Genomic DNA, 16,290 nt, shown 5'->3' with positions numbered 1-16,290 from the left:
AATTAGGAAAGCAAAGTGCCTTGGGAAAAACAGTGACAAGGAAAATCAAAAGATATTTTATAAGTAGTTGAAAGGAAAGGGATAACAAGGAAATAAGGGTAAGGAATTAAGTTGGTATACAGGTGTAGAAGCATGCCAGGTTTGTATTGGACATTTTACTGTCTTTAGAAAGTTATGAAATATTGGATAGGATAATAAATAAGTATTGCAATCGGTAACATCTTCTGGAATATGTCCAAGCCTTAATCAATAAAAACAAGCAAAGAAATTATAGAAGTTCTGATTACAATTTTTCAATCATCGCTGTTTACAGGAGTTATAGGTTTGGAGTCCTGCCAACGTTGCACCATCGCTTGAAAAGGGAGGTAGAGGAAAACCAAGTAATTGCATGCAGTTAGTTTGCCTTTAGCTGTGGGCAAATTATTGGAATCTATTACAAGGGATGCTCATTTGCAAAAGCACAGGAACAGTCAGAATTGATTTGTTGAAGGGATGCTGTGCCTGACTAACAATTGAATTTTTTGAGGATGTAATGTGGAGAGTCATTTGATGTAATTTACATGGATTTTACCTGCAATTGATAAAATTCCATGTGGCAGGATGCTCAGATACTGAAAACCTGTGGGATCCAAAGAATTTGGCAAAGTAGACCCTAACTTAGCTCAATGGCCAAGTAATGGTTGATGAGTGCTATCATGATTGGAAAACCAATCATGGGGAGAAGGCCAGGGACTGGGGCTGAGGAGGGGAAAAAGGATCAGCCATGATTGAATGGCAGAGCGGATTTGATGGGCCAAATGGCCTAATTCTGCTCCTATGTCTAATGGTCTTGTGGTCTAAACCAGTAGAGCTCCATATAATTCCACACTCAGTTGCTTGTTTCTATAATGGAAGTAAGGAAGCATGGTAAATAATGTTTCCAAGTGTTGCAAAAATTATCTGTGTGATTGACAAAGAGCAGAGAACAATTTAGATTCAGCAAGATGTAAATGGTTTGGTCAATAAAGCAGAAAAGTGGCAAATAGCATGTAATTCTCAGAAATATCAAGTGTGCCTGTCTCCTGTCATACAGCCAACCAAATCCAGGTCAAACATTTGCCTTCATTTCAATTAACTAGCAATCTCTTCCGAGAGATCTGATCAAATGCTTTCTGGAAGTGCATATTAATAATATCCATAGAAAATCCTCTTTCTGGTACCTTGGTTGCCTTTTCATAATAAGTATCTTCCTTCCTTGCCTATGACATGTCCTTTACAAATCATTCCTGCCCTCTCTGATCAGCTGAAAATAGAACATAGAAATAGAACAGCGCAGTACAGTACAGCCCTTTGCTCCACATTGTACCAAACTTTTAACCTACCCTACGATCAATCTAACCCTTCTCTCCTATATAATCCCTCTTTTTTCTATCATCCATGTGCCTACCTAAGAGTTTCTTAAATGCCTCTCATGTATCTGCCTCTACCGCCGCCCCTGGCAGGGCAATCAACGCACCCATCACTCTCTGTGTAAAAATCTTACCTCTGACATCCCCCTATACTTTCCTCCAATCACCTTAAAATTATGGCTTCTCATATTAGCCATTTCTGCCCTGGAAAAAAGTGGTAAATTTGAAGTCACCCTTAAATTCCCAACAACATGTTGTAGGTTAACAATTTCACAGAGAGAGATTTCCCCCTCTTACATTTCAGAAATAGCAGAATGACATGTGGATCTAAATCTGATGTAAAATATTGGTTCCAAAATCAAAAGAGCTTTGAAAGTTAAGAGAGTATCTGCAAGTGTGGTCACCTTTCAAAGATCTGTTTGTGAAGCATAGAGAGGCAAGTTAATAGAAAACCAATGCAGTTCATAATGTGGCTAAGGAACTGATGGAGAAAGGAGGGAAAATCAGCAGATATTGGAAATCCAAGCAACGCACACAAAATGCCGAAGGAACTCAGTAGGCCACCTTTTGATTCTACTCCTCAGCTTTTTCTTCTCCAGTCCTGCCGAAAGGATCCTAGCTAGAAATGTCAACTGTACTCTTTTCCATATATGCTGCTTGGACTGCTGAGTTCCTCTGGTGTTTTGTGTGTGTTGGTGGAAAAAGGAGATGATTCAGATATATGGATCAGGGCAGGTAGAACCTGTTCAAGTGGAACGGAGCTTGGCCTGCTGCGTTCACCAGCAACTTTGATGTGTGTTGCTTAAGTGGAACAGGATGCACCTGAACTGGAGGAGAACCAATATCAGATTTCCCAAAATGAGGTCTGGGTGTGGAACAGTAGGCATTCCTTAGGTTATATACTGATGGTAAGTGGCAGGGATTTCTTCAAACAAGCCTGAGTGAAACCCCTGACTATGATATGAAATGTGTCGGGATGGACTGTTTCTTGTTTGGAGAAGGCATCATGTAGTTTCTCAAGCATGTAATTTTCCTTTAAGCAAACTAATTTTAAATCGACTTAATGAAGTACAGATTTCACCATCTTCAGAAGAAATTGGCAGACTTAACTCAAGCAAGCAGGTGCAGCACCTTTAAGCGGACAAAAGTGCCACTTGCAGTAAGCTGCTAGTGGTAACATGTCTTGGTAGAACTCATAACACAAGAGTATTTTATTTCCCTTCAATACACCAGTCTTGCCCTCGGGTTCTCAGTTTTGTTCTCCATCAACTGCATATTTTCTAACAAGATACTGGGTAGAGGGGCCTCATTCCTCTGTTTCAGCCTGGCTTGCTGTCCCCGCTCCTGCCATGCTTTCGCCATGACAATGAACCTTCATCCGCTTAAAGATGCCATACCTGCTTAAGTCTGCTGAGTTCTTTTGAAGATGGTGAAATCTGTAGTTCACTAAGTCAATTTGAAAGTACATTGCTTACAGGGAAATTACATGCTGCAGATTGCAGAGAGAGTAATTTAAAAGAGATATATTTAGAGGTATTGTATGCAGCTCACAGAATGTCGCTATGATTAACCAGAGCCATCTTATATTGCCCATCTTGCAGGGTTCTTAGAGATAAGACTTATTACTATTTGGAAAAACATGGTCCAATTAGGGACAGTCATCATGGCTTGATGTAGTGCAGATCATGTCTTTCAAATTTGATTTTTTTTTTTGAGGAGTTGTCCAAAGTGAATGATCAGGATAGGGCATTGAATTATGTCTACATGTAAGGTGTTAGAAAAGATCTCTCACTGTAAGTTGATAGGAAGCTTAAGATGCATGTATTCTATGGTGACTTGATACTTTGGTTTCAGAATTAGGTTACCTAGTGAAAACAGAGGGGAGTGGTGGAAGGATGTTATCCTGACTGGAGGCCTGTGACCAGTGGTGGTCCACAGGGACTGGTGATGAAACCTCTAGTGTTTGTGTCAGTGACTTGAATGAATATGTAATTGTGTTGGTTAGTAAGTTAGCAGGCAGTATAAAAATTGTGGAGTTGCAGACAGTAAAGAAGGTTGTCGAAGGATTCAGCAGGAAAAATATCTATTACTGATATGGGAGGAGAAACAGCAGATCGAGTTGTGTCTAGGCAAATGTGAAGTTTGCCCTTTGTGCGGTGAAATGTAAGGGAAATATATACAGTTAATGGCAGGAACCTTAACAGCATTGCTACACAAAGAGATCTCAGGATCAAAGTCCATAGCTCCAATGGTTCACTCTATTGTTTCACTATGGAATGTTAAAGGCTGAGAATGATAGAACTTTATAAAATTGGGAGAGACTTACCATCTAGACAGCCAGAATCTTTCTTCCAAGGTAGGAATGTGTAATACTGGAGGGGAGAGCTTTAACATGAGAGTGAGAAAGTTTAAATGAGTTGTGGAGGAAGGTTTTTTTATATAGAGAGTTGTAAGTGTCTGAAATGTGCTGCCAGGTACAATAGCAGCCTTCAGACACATGAGCCTGTAGGGAATGGAGGGATATGGATCATCTGCAGGCTGAACAGATTGGTTGAATTTGGCATCATGTTCAGTATAGTTATCATGGGCTGAAAGCCTTGTTCTATATTCTATAACATGATGTTGTTATGTACCCCGTAACTGGGTTGCCAAACCAGCAGAAATGGACCACTTAGTTGGAGGTTGGTTTAACAGAAACTAATAAAGTTTTATTAAAGAAATAAGTAACACAGTACTCTAATCGTAAGGATATAAATGCAACAGGTTAGCAATGATAAAAACACACATGTACACAGAACTAGGGCAATAGGAATCAATCAAGCTCTATCGTAGTCTAGGGGCAAAATGATCAGTCTCAAGTGACGCAGAGTTCAGTTCAGCTTAGTACAGTTCGCAGTAATCGCTGTTGTGCCGTTGGAGAGAGAGAGAGAGAGATAGAGATATGCAAATCTGATTCAGATAGACCTTTGATGTTCTTCGCAGTTGGCTTTTGAGCGGACCCTTTTTTATGTCTTCTGTGGTCACCGACTGTGACCCCTCTGTTCCAGATGCAACCGTTCTTCTGCGGTGAACCCGGCACCCAGGCAAGGGCGGACACACACACCAGGTTCCCGCCGATCATACCTTTTCGCTCTGTGCGTCTATGGTCGGTTCCCGCGAGCAGACCTCCAAACTCTCACCAACTTGTGGGGGCACACCGCTCTTCCAGGGTCTCGTTAACTCGTGATCTCGTGGTGTGTCGTGCCTTAGCGAACCTGTACTTTTTATCCCCTTGCTGGGGTATCGCCTGTCCATCAAACTTCAAACAGTTCATGTTCAAAGCAACCGGTCTGTCAATATTCTGAAATGTGTCTCTTTCTCGTTAATCTCTCTCTTCTCTCTTATTAGCATTTTGAATGTTTCTCCATTGTCTCCCTTATCTCTCTCATCAGCATCAATCTTCTGATAACTTGGTTTTTCGTCATAATGTATTCATTCAGGAGAACACAAACCCCTACCACCACCACCCCCCCCCCCCCGGCTACACAGATACTTCCCCTTTGGTCTTTGAATTGCCTTACTATTTCCCTAGCTGTCATTTATAAAAGGTTTTGATATTCTCTTTAAGTTGGCTCAAATCGGCGAACATCATTGACTATCAGTCTGAAATGGATGAAGGAGTTCTAGGTGGCAAAAACACAAGCAAAACCTTCCCCGGCACAACATCGATGTTGAATTGCTTCAAGGATGACTTGAGAGATTCCTTGAAAAATGTCCCCTGAACCTTCTCTTATCATCTTAACTTTATCATTTCCCTACCATCAGTCTTGTGAAGTTTGTTTGGCTTATAACATGGCATCTGTCCACCAGCAAGTTTTCACATGTACATGTGCAGCCTTATGGACTCTCTTTATGTCAGAACGAGCCAGTTTTGCCCTTGGTCTTCCACCTATAATAATGGTTCCATTTTTCTCTCTGCATTAACATGGTCTGACCTGCATTCTCTGCAGTAGTGCTTGTCCAAGCCATTACTTTGTTGTGATTTCCCTTTCATCATCTCACACCTCTTAAGTTTTCTCGTTCATTTTATTTCCATGTAACTAACCTTAATAACTCATCAACTAGATTACTTCATCAACAGCTTATCCCCATGATAATCCTAACTTTACCCTATCAGAGGTACCCCCTTTCTCCTATTCATCCTTCCACTTTCTCTGCAACTTAAAACAAACTTGCATTCTCACTCTTTTCCAGATCTAATGAAGAGTCTTTGACCAAAAACTTTAACTCGGTTACTCTTTTCACAATTGTTGTTTGACCTGCAGTGTTTTTATTTTATTTTACAAGCACACATCAAAGTCAACAGCATACACGAGGAAATCTGCAGATGCTGGAAATTCACACACAGAAAATGCTGGTGAACGCAGCAGGCGAGGCAGCATCTATAGGAAGAGGTACAGTCGACGTTTCCAGCCAAGACCCTTCATCAGGACTAACTGAAAGAATAGATAGTAAAAGATTTGAAAGTGGGAGGGGGAGGGGGAGATCCGGAATGATAGGAGAAGACAGAAGGGGGAGGGATGGAGCCAAGAGCTGGAAAGTCCTGAGGAAGGGCCTCGGCCCGAAACATCGACTGTACCTCTTCCTACAGATGGTGCCTGGCCTGCTGCATTCACCAGCATTTTTTGTGTGTGTTGAAAGTTGACAGCATAATAGTTTTCTAGACTTTATAGAAACATAGAAGCATAGAAAACCTACAGCACAATACAGGCCCTTCGGCTCACAAAGCTGTGCCGAACATGTCCTTACCTTAGAAATTACCTAGGGTTACCCATAGCCCTCTGTTTTGCTAAGCTCCCATGTACCTATCCAGGAGTCTCTTAAGAGAACCTATCATTTCCGCATCCACCACCGTCACTGGCAGCCCATTCCACTCACTCACCACTCTCTGCGTAAAAAAACTTACCCCTGACTTCTCCTCTCTACCTGCTTCCAAGCACTTTAAAACTTTGCCCTCTCGTGATAGCAATTTCAGCCCTGGGAAAAAGCCTCTGACTTTCCACACGATCAATGCCTCTCATCATCTTGTACACCTCTATCAGGTCACCTCCCATTCTCTATCACTCCAAGGAGAAAAGGCCAAGTTCACTCAATCTATTCTCACAAGGCATGCTCCCTAATCTAGGCAACATCCTTGTAAATCTCCTCCGCACCCTTTCTATGGTTTCCACATACTTCCTGTAGTGAGGCAACCAGAACTGAGCACAGTACTCCAAGTGGGGTCTGACCAGGGTCCTATATAGTTGCAACATTACCTCTCGGCTCCTAAACTCAACCCCATGACTGATGAAGGCCAATGCACCGTATGCCTTCTTAATCACATAGTCAACCTGCGCAGCTGCTTTGAGTGTACTATGGACTCGGACCCCAAGATCCCTCTGATCCTTCACACTGCCAAAAGCCTTACCATTAATACTATATTCTGCCATTATATTTGACCTACCAAAATGAATCACCTCACACTTATCTGGGTTGAACTCCATCTGCCACTTCTCAGCACAGTTTTGCATCCTATCAATGTCCCGCTGTAACCTCTGACAGCCCTCCACACTACCCACAACACCCCAACCTTTGTGTCATCAGCAAATTTACTAACCCCTCCCTCCACTTCCTCATCCAGGTCATTTATAAAAATCACAGACAGTAGGGGTCCCAGAACAGATCCCTGAGGCACACCACGGGTCACTGACCTCTATGCAGAATATGACCCATCTACAACCACTCTTTGCCTTCTGTGGACAAGCCATTTCTGGATCCACAAAGCAATGTCCCCTTGGATCCCATGCCTCCTTACTTTCTCAATAAGCTTTGCATGGGGTACCTATCAAATGCCTTGCTAAAATCCATATACACTACATCTACTGCTCTTCCTTCATCAATGTATTTAGTCACATCCTCAAAAAATCCAATCAGGCTCGTAAGGCACGACCTGCCATTCACAAAGCCATGCTGACTATTCTTAATCATATTATGTCTCTCCAAATGTTCATAAATCTTGCTTCTCAGGATTTTCTCCATCAACTTACCAACCACTGAAGTAAGAATCACAAGTCTATAATTTCCTGGGCTATCTCTACTCCCTTTCTTGAATAAGGGAACAACATCCGCAACCTTCCAATCCTCTGGAAACTGTCCCGTCCTCATCGATGATGAAAAGATAATTGCCAGAGGCTCAGAAATCTCCTGCCTCACCTCCCACAGTAGCCTGGGGTACATCTCTTCTGGTTCCGGTGACATATCCAACTTGGTGCTTCCCAGAAGCTCCTGCACATCGTCTTTCTTAATATCTACATGCGCAAGATTTTCAATCCACTGTAAGTCATCCTTATAATTGCCAAGATCCTTTTCTGTAGTGAATACTGAAGCAAAATATTCATTAAGTACCTCTGCTATCTCCTCTAGCTCCAGACACACTCACACTTGATTGGTCCTATTTGCTCAGTCTTATCCTCTTGCTCTTCACATAATTGTAAAATGCCTTGGGGTTTTCCTTAATCCTGTCCGCCAAGGACTTCTCTTGGCCCCTTCTGGCTCTCCTAATTTCATTCTTAAGATCTTTCCTATTAGCCTTATAATCTTCTAGATCTCTATCATTACCTAGTTTTTTGAACCTTTCGTAAGCTTTTCTTTTTTTCCTGACTAGATTTATAGCACCCTTTGTACAGCACGGTTCCTGTACTTTATCATCCTTTCCGTGTCTCATTGGAGTGTACCTTTGCAGAACTCCACACAAATATCCCCAGAACATTTGCCACATTTCTTCTGTACATTTCCCTGAGAACATCTGTTCCCAATTTATGCTTCCACATTCCTGTCTGATAGCCTCATATTTCCCCTTACTCTAATTAAAAGCCTTCCTAACTTGTCTGTTCCTATCCCTCTCCAATGCTATGGTAAAGGAGATAGAATTGTGATCACTATCTCCAGAATGTTCTCCCACTGAGAGATCTGACACCTGACCAGGTTCATTTCCCAATACCAGATCAAGTACAGCCTCTCCTCTTGTCGGCTTATATTGTGTCAAGAAACATTCCTGAACACACCTAACAAACTCCACCCCATCTAAACCCCTTGCTGTAGGGAGATGCCAATCAATATTGGGGAAATTGAAATCTCCCACCACGACAACCTGTTATTAATACACCTTTCCAGAATCTATCTCCCTATCTGCTCCTCGATGTCCCTGTTACTATTGAATGGTCTATAATAAACACCCAGTAAAGTTATTGACAGATTCCTGTTCCTAAATTCCACCCACAGAGACTCCGTAGACATTCCCTCCATGACTTCCTCCTTCTCTGCAGCCACTATCTCTGGTCAGCAGTGCCACACCCACACCTCTTTTGCCTCCCTCCCTGTCCTTTCTGAAACATCTAAAGTCTGGCACTCGAAGTAACCATTCCTGCCCCTGAGCCATCCGAGTGTCTGTAATGGCCACAATGTCACAGCTCCAAGTACTGATCCACGCTCTAAACTCATGCACTTTGTTCATAATACTCCTTGCAATAAAATTATGTTGTGTTTATTGTGACCTGCATGATTTTTTACGTTCTTCCAAAGCCTACAACTCTTTGGCAATTGTGGTAAAGATTTTATTAACAGTGTGACAAGTATGTGGCAGCAATCTGCCAAGGTCCATATGCTACAATATCTGGCCATCCACAGTGATGGTAAACTCTATTTAAGACACAAAATACTCTGCAAATGCTGGGGTCAAAGCAACACTCACAACACGCTGGAGATACTCTGCAGGTCGGGCAGCATCCGTGGAAACAATCAGTCAACGTTTCGGGCTGGAACCCTTCGTCAGGACTGTAGGAGGAAGGAGCAGAGGCCCTGTAAAGAAGGTGGGGGGAGGGTGGAAAAAGAAAGCTTTTAGGTGCCAGGTGAAAAGCCAGTAAGGGGAAAGATAAAGGGGTGAGGGAGGGGAAGCAGGGAGGTGATAGGCAGGAAAGGTGAAGAAGGAATAGGGGAAAACACAATGGGTAGTAGAAGCAGGTGGAACCATGAGGGAGGTGATAGGCAGCTGGGGGAGGGGGCAGAGTGAAATAGGGATAGAGGAAGGGAGGGAGAGGGAATTACCGGAAGTTGGAGAATTCTATGTTCATACCAAGGGGCTGGAGACTACCTAGATGGTATATGAGGTGTTGTTCCTCCAACCTGAGTTTGGCCTCATCATGGCAGTAGAGGAGGCCATGTATGGACATATCTGAATGGGAATGTGAAGCAGAGTTAAAGTGGGTGGCAACCAGGAGATCCTGTCTGTTGTGGCGGACGGAGCGGAGGTGCTCGACGAGGTGGTCCCCCAATCTGCGTCGGATTTCACCGATGTAGAGGAGGCCGCACCGGGAGCACCGGATGCAATAGATGACCCCAACAGACTCACAAGTGAAGTGTTGCCTCACCTGGAAGGACTGTTTGGGGCCCTAAATAGTGGCATGAGAGGAGGGGTAGGGACAGGTGTAGCACTTACGCTTACAGGGATAAGTGCCAAGTGGGAGATCCGTGGGGAGGGACGGACGGACTGATCCCTGCGGAAAGCAGAGAGGGGTGGAGAGGGAAAGATGTGCTTAGTGGTGGGGTCCTGTTGAAGGTGGCGGAAGTTGCAGAGGATAATGTGCTGAATCCGGAGATTGGTGGGGTGGTAGGTGAGGACAAGGGGAACTCTGTCCCTGTTGTGGTGGTGGGAGGATGGGGTGAGGGTCGAAGTGCAGGAAATAGAGGAGATGTGGATGAGGGCATCATTGTTGACGGCAGAAGGGAAACCACGATCCTTAAAGAAAGAGGACATTTGAGATGTCCTGGAATGGAAAGCCTCATCCAGGGAGCAGATTCGGCAGAGGTGGAGAAACTGGGAATAGGGAATGGCATTTTTGCATGTGGCAGGCTGGGAAGAGAGAAGCTCTATTTAAGACTTTGCTGGTGGTGTTAATACAGCCGTTTGATCTTGACACTGATTATGAAACCAAAATTGTCTCTGAAATGAGCTGTTTCCAATATCTTTGGTTCTACCACATATAGTCATCAAGAACTGTTTCACAAAAGTAATACCAGGCCTCCTTGCATACTAATGTCCTGACTTGAAAATCCAACTCCATGCTATTCAAGTGTAAAGTGCAGCTCAAGTTGTTAGTAATAATATCATCATTATCAACATCATCATAAAAGTTTTGTGATATTCATTGATAGTGAATTCGATACATAGTTCATCACGGGCAGAGTTAAGATGAACATTCACTGAAATGTAAGAATTATAGCAAGTGTATGTAGGTAAATATAGAAGCTGGATGTTACTGACTTACAGAGAAAGCGACTTATCAGCTGTTCTCAGAAACAGAACCCTTACACAAGCCAGGAATTGATCTGGTGAGACATGGTAAATAATAAATAACAAGGGGGTCTATTTAGAAATCAGCACCTTCACATAAGAAGGTAGGCTACAATTAAGACCAGAAGATATAGAAACAGAATTAGGTCATTTGGCCCATCGAGGTTGCTCTGCCATTTCATCATGCCTGATCCATTTTTCCTCTCAGCCCCAATCTCCTGCCTTCTCCCCATATGTCTTCATGTCCTGATTAATCAAGGATCTGTCATCTCTGCCTTAAATCAGAGCCATTAAATGTTCCTCATATGTTAACCCTTTCATTTCAGAGATCATTCTTGTGAACCTCCTCTGGACCATTTCCAATGCCAGCACACGCTTTCTTTGATAAGGGGCCTAAAACTGCTCACAAAGCTCCAATTGCAGTACTCCATGAAGGAAGGAAGGTTATTGGGGGAGCTTAAGAGGGGCAGGCGGACATGAAGTTCAAAGTAAATTTATTAGAAAAATATGTATATGACACCATATACTACCCAAAAAAGACAGTTCAGTCAGGAGATCCCTCAACCAATACAGATCACCCAGGCAGAAGATCCCTCACCCAATACACAGTCCAGGTGGGAGATCCCTTACCAGCACACAGCACAGGTGGGAGATCCCTTATCCAACACACAGCCCAGGTTGGAGATCCTTCACCCAACACACAGCCCAGGTGGGAGATCCCTTATCCAACACACAGCCCAGGTGGGAAATCCTTGAATTACATCAGAAGAACTGTCAACTGCAAAACCCCTAGTTAAGCAACAAGGTAGTTGAGGAGGCGTAAAAGTATCCCCCATAATATTAATTCTCCAACACTGAGTGAAACAGAATTAAAACTGACATTCTCTCAAATTTCAAAGCACTAGAAGTTGCTGTAACAATAGCAAAAGTCTGCAAGACTATGGCATTGAAATGAGCTAAATATGTTCAGTCATTGTGAATAATCTGAAACAATAAAAGGGTATCATTGTCAACCTAATATACAAGCCAAAAAAACAACAAAAATCCTGCAACAAGTACAAAGCCAGTAACATCCTAGCCAGAATTCTGGTGAATCACCATGTGAAATACATTAAATCCATTACAGCCTAAGAATCAGTACGGCTCCTAGAAAGGACACGGTAGTTGCATTGCCTCAGCTTCAGAAAACTTTCTATGACTTTCAGTGAAATGACAAAAGCATTTGAGGAACCATAGAAAATCATAGCAGAATTTTAAGAAAGCCATTGACTTGTCAGCTAACTCACATTGTTGTCAACAGACAAATTATCTAATCCATTTGCAGTTACCAATGGAGTTAAGCAGGGCTTTGTGTTGGCCCTGTTCTTCATACTGCTACTCTTTAACATATTTAAAGATACCTCATGTGCCTGCGGCATCAGGTTTGATAGAGGATGGAGATACCAAATTTCTAACTGAAGACACAGAGTTACAGAAAAGTTGTGATTTTTCTTTTGCTGATGGGGTGTGTAGGGAGTATTCCAGAGCTATGTGGAGATAGCAGATATTAATTCAAGCAAGAACCAGTTTCCAGTTCCTAACATAAATTGTAAATTGTAGGCTGTAAATTGAAGTTAAAAACACAGTTTTGCATAGTCTGTAAAGCACAGGCTGACCCACAGACTAAGAGGTATAGTTTGCAAAATGGTGAACTTGAGATGTTTGCATGTGCATCAGCCAAACATTTAAGACAATGGGATTGTGTTAATTGGGCCTGAATCAAACCGGGCAAGGTGGGTGATTTGAGTTTGAGCTGGCTGACAGTCACTTAGTCTATCAATCATTGTCACAGGTATAGTTGCAATCAATAGCTTGATGCCTTTGATCTTAAGGTTCAATAGGTACAGGGTGTGAAAATGTGATATATTTGTGAGTTTTTGAGACTCTACCATAAAAGAATACTGGTTGTGATGAATAAAAGCTTCTATATCAACAGCTTCAATGTCTCTCTGGTGATTTGGATCACAGTCACAACAGGGTGGAATAGGAAAAGAGTGAAGTCATCTGTACTTCCAACACCAGGTACCAAGGTACATATGAAGAACATTATATTCTTTGATGAATCTACTAATCTTGCAGAATGTTCCTCTAGTTTACAAAAGAGCAATGATTGTTCAGCGAGCTGCCCTATCTACCTTCTGCAGGGGGAATCTGCAATCAAACTGGCACTCCCAAAACCACCAGCTTGAATTATTTTGCCATTGTATCCTTTGAACAACAGTAGGTATTTGAGTAATTTGCCAATCATCACTGCAGCAATGGCATGGATTTTAAATATAGTAGAGGATTGTACAAGGGTGGGTACATACAAGCCCAGATCATCGATTTATTGGTAAGAAGGATCATTCAGTAATAGAAGACTGGTCTCTTAATAAGTGAATGATATTCTATGTGGCTTTTGTATTTAAAGAAGAGCTTTGCATTAGTGCAAAAATTTAATATTGATAACATTCACTTCTGTTCCATGTAATAGAAAACCCTGAGGTGATTCACAGTGACACTTAGTAAAATCAAGTTCTTTCTTCATTGCATATCTCAATGCACTTGCCAACCATCTGATAATTCTGTAGGTCCCCCATCCTTTCACTTTCCTGATAACTCACAATTTGGTAACATCAGTCATTAAAAGGAGGGGAAACTGAAAGACTGCAATATTATGAGGCATATTCCTATGCCTATCTCAGCAATATGAAAAAAATAATTTACTTACACTTCTTTTTCTATCGTCATTGCTTCTCCATCCATGTACCTACATTCCCTCCAATATAATTTGCAAACATTCCAGGAACATCGTTTATATGTCACCTTAATAAATTCCTTCTGAAAATTCATTTGTGCAATATATTTTGTATTCTATTTAGCCACACATTATAGATTTCCTCAAATAATTCAATTAAATTGGTCAGGCACAACCTTCCCTTTGCAAATCTATTCTGACTCTCTCTCTGACTAACTCACATGGTCTTAAGCGGTCACTAGATTCAGTAAATATTAGTTGTAGACTGGTTGAAATGTGTTATTCCAACCAGTCTAAGATTAACTGATCTATAATTTGTGCCTTGTCCCTGTCCCTCTTCAACACTTTTGCAGCATTTGTTACAGTTAAACTACAATATTTATCAAACTTACTGTACCTCCTTAACCACGCTTCTGATCACTGGTCCTATTATCTTCTACTGTCACACAGATTCAAAATATTTCTTTTGCCAGCTTTCCTATGAATCAACTTAAGATGTTTTACCTCATTAGAGTCACCACACTAAAGGCTGGTTGTTGATCTTATAATTTCTGTTTCCAAAGTATTCCAGTAACTTAGGATTGTTGTCGCTGTTACCTTTTGTTTCCAAAAATATTCATTACGCTGAGTTTTTAATTTTTTTTAATCGAAGCTTAGAAATTCAATTGCGTAGCTTTTTTTCAGCACTAAACATACAACACATGTAAAGCGTTATGATTATGACAGACTACCTTAGCTGGGTTGATTTAGGATGATCATGCCAACCATTGTTCATATCCCATTCATAAATAAATAAATAATTCACAAGACACCTTCTAAGCTTTAAATCATTGGATCAATTGATAATCTGTGCAACAATCATTTGACAGACTATTTGCTACATTTAGACTCAATTACTACACTGAGTGTAAATGAAGCCTATATTTTAGAAATAGAAGACTAGCAGAACCACATCCATGTCCCCAAAGAGTATGTTCAGCTGTGATTACAGCTCAGTACCACATTGTAAACTTAGCTAATATTGATTTAACAGAGTTTAATATTTTTACTAAAAATAGTGTGTTATTAGTTGAAACTCACAACAAATTAGTCATTTTATCTGAGAAAGCTGCAACAATGGTGGAACAGGTGTAGGCTTTCACAAATAAAATGAAGTGAGCTGTTGTATGTTTAATGAAACCCCGTAATACATTTTATTGAATTCCAAAACCTAAACATAAAAGCACACTAAAAATCTTTACGTAATCACATCATCACGTCAGAACAGCCTCTGGAAGTAAAACCCCAACTAAATGTCAGTGTTTGTGAATTATGTACATTTCTCCCAATTACGTCACCATACACAGCCCCCCCACCTTCCCAGAATTCACTAAAGCTGGCATTGCGAGCTAGACTGGAGGTTGGATGACCAACTTGGGTCTCGTGTTCCATCGGTGGAGTAACAGCAGGCGCGTCTGGCACTTCTGGAGGTGCGTTGACACGCTCATGGTCACGTTGTGATGCCAGGGGCACGGCAGCGGAGTAATTGCAGGTCCTCATTTGGAGCAGTTCTGAGCCCTAACAGGCCTTGCTGACTAGGCTTATTGAGGTAGAGAAAGGAGGAGAAATGGTGTACTGCTATCCCGACTGAGTATAGACTATCAGCCATTTTAGCAAGCTCCCTATGGTCCTTCATGAGTGCATTAGCGTGGGCTATGCAAACTTGATCAGGCATTTGCTGCATGAGAAGTTATTTAAAAATAAAACAAGGATGGTTTCCCAGGAGAGACAGCATGTGGTCCATTGGCTCTGATGATTTAGAATTGCCGAGACCGGGTAAAGAGAGCAACTGTTTGGCGCACTCAGACTCCAGTAGTCTAAAAGTCTGTAAGAGGAGAGTTTTCAACTATCGGTATCTATCGTGTTTAGGTGGGTGTTCTAGTAGACTCACCACTCTCACAGCCGTAGTATTGCTGAGCAATGCTACCATATAGTAGAATTTGGTGTTGTCAGCAGGGATTTCTCGAAGCGTGAATTCAGCCTCAGCTTGTATGACCCAAGCAGCAGCATTTTGTTCCCCAAACTCCGGCAGTTTCAAAGAGACCGCACTGGCCAACTCATTGAAAAACTCTGGAATTGTCCCAGAGCCTCGGGGTCACCAATGTAGGCTTTCGCAAATAAAACGAAGTGTTTGATGGGTCATGAAACCCATAACACATTTCATTGAACTCCAAAACCTAAACACAAAAATGCGCTAAAAATCTTTATGTAATCACGCCGTCACATCAGACCAGCCTCTGAAAGTGAAAACCCCAAATGAGTATCGGTGGTTGTGAATTAATGTGCATTTCTCCCAATTGTATTACCCTATGCAGGAAATTAGTAACAGCTGTTTCCAGATTCTGCCCTTTAACTCTGAGTGTGTTGACAGTCTCCCCACAGCACAGTCCCATAATCCAGGCCCACTTCATTGCCAGCTTGGCATTGCTTGAAGAAATTCGGGGATCAGATAAGTTTCTGGATACATTAAGATACCATTAGTAGTTACACAGCCACCAATCCACACAAGAATCAACTCTTATTTTCAACTGGCTGATAAGCAAAACTTAAGGGAATCTAGAAGCAAATTTCTGCACTTTTCAGCATGTTACAGGTACATAGGTAGCCGAGGAAATTTTTCGTACCATAAAATGAGTGCTTACCCTTGCATGAACCATTCTGATTCAATTCTGATGTAAAATAATTGATAGCGAAATGAAAATGACTTCTTCCTCTGCTGG

This window comes from Mobula birostris, chromosome 10 (genome assembly GCF_030028105.1).
Source record: "Mobula birostris isolate sMobBir1 chromosome 10, sMobBir1.hap1, whole genome shotgun sequence".
NCBI lineage: Eukaryota > Metazoa > Chordata > Chondrichthyes > Myliobatiformes > Myliobatidae > Mobula > Mobula birostris.
Note: the sequence above shows the minus strand (reverse complement) of the source record.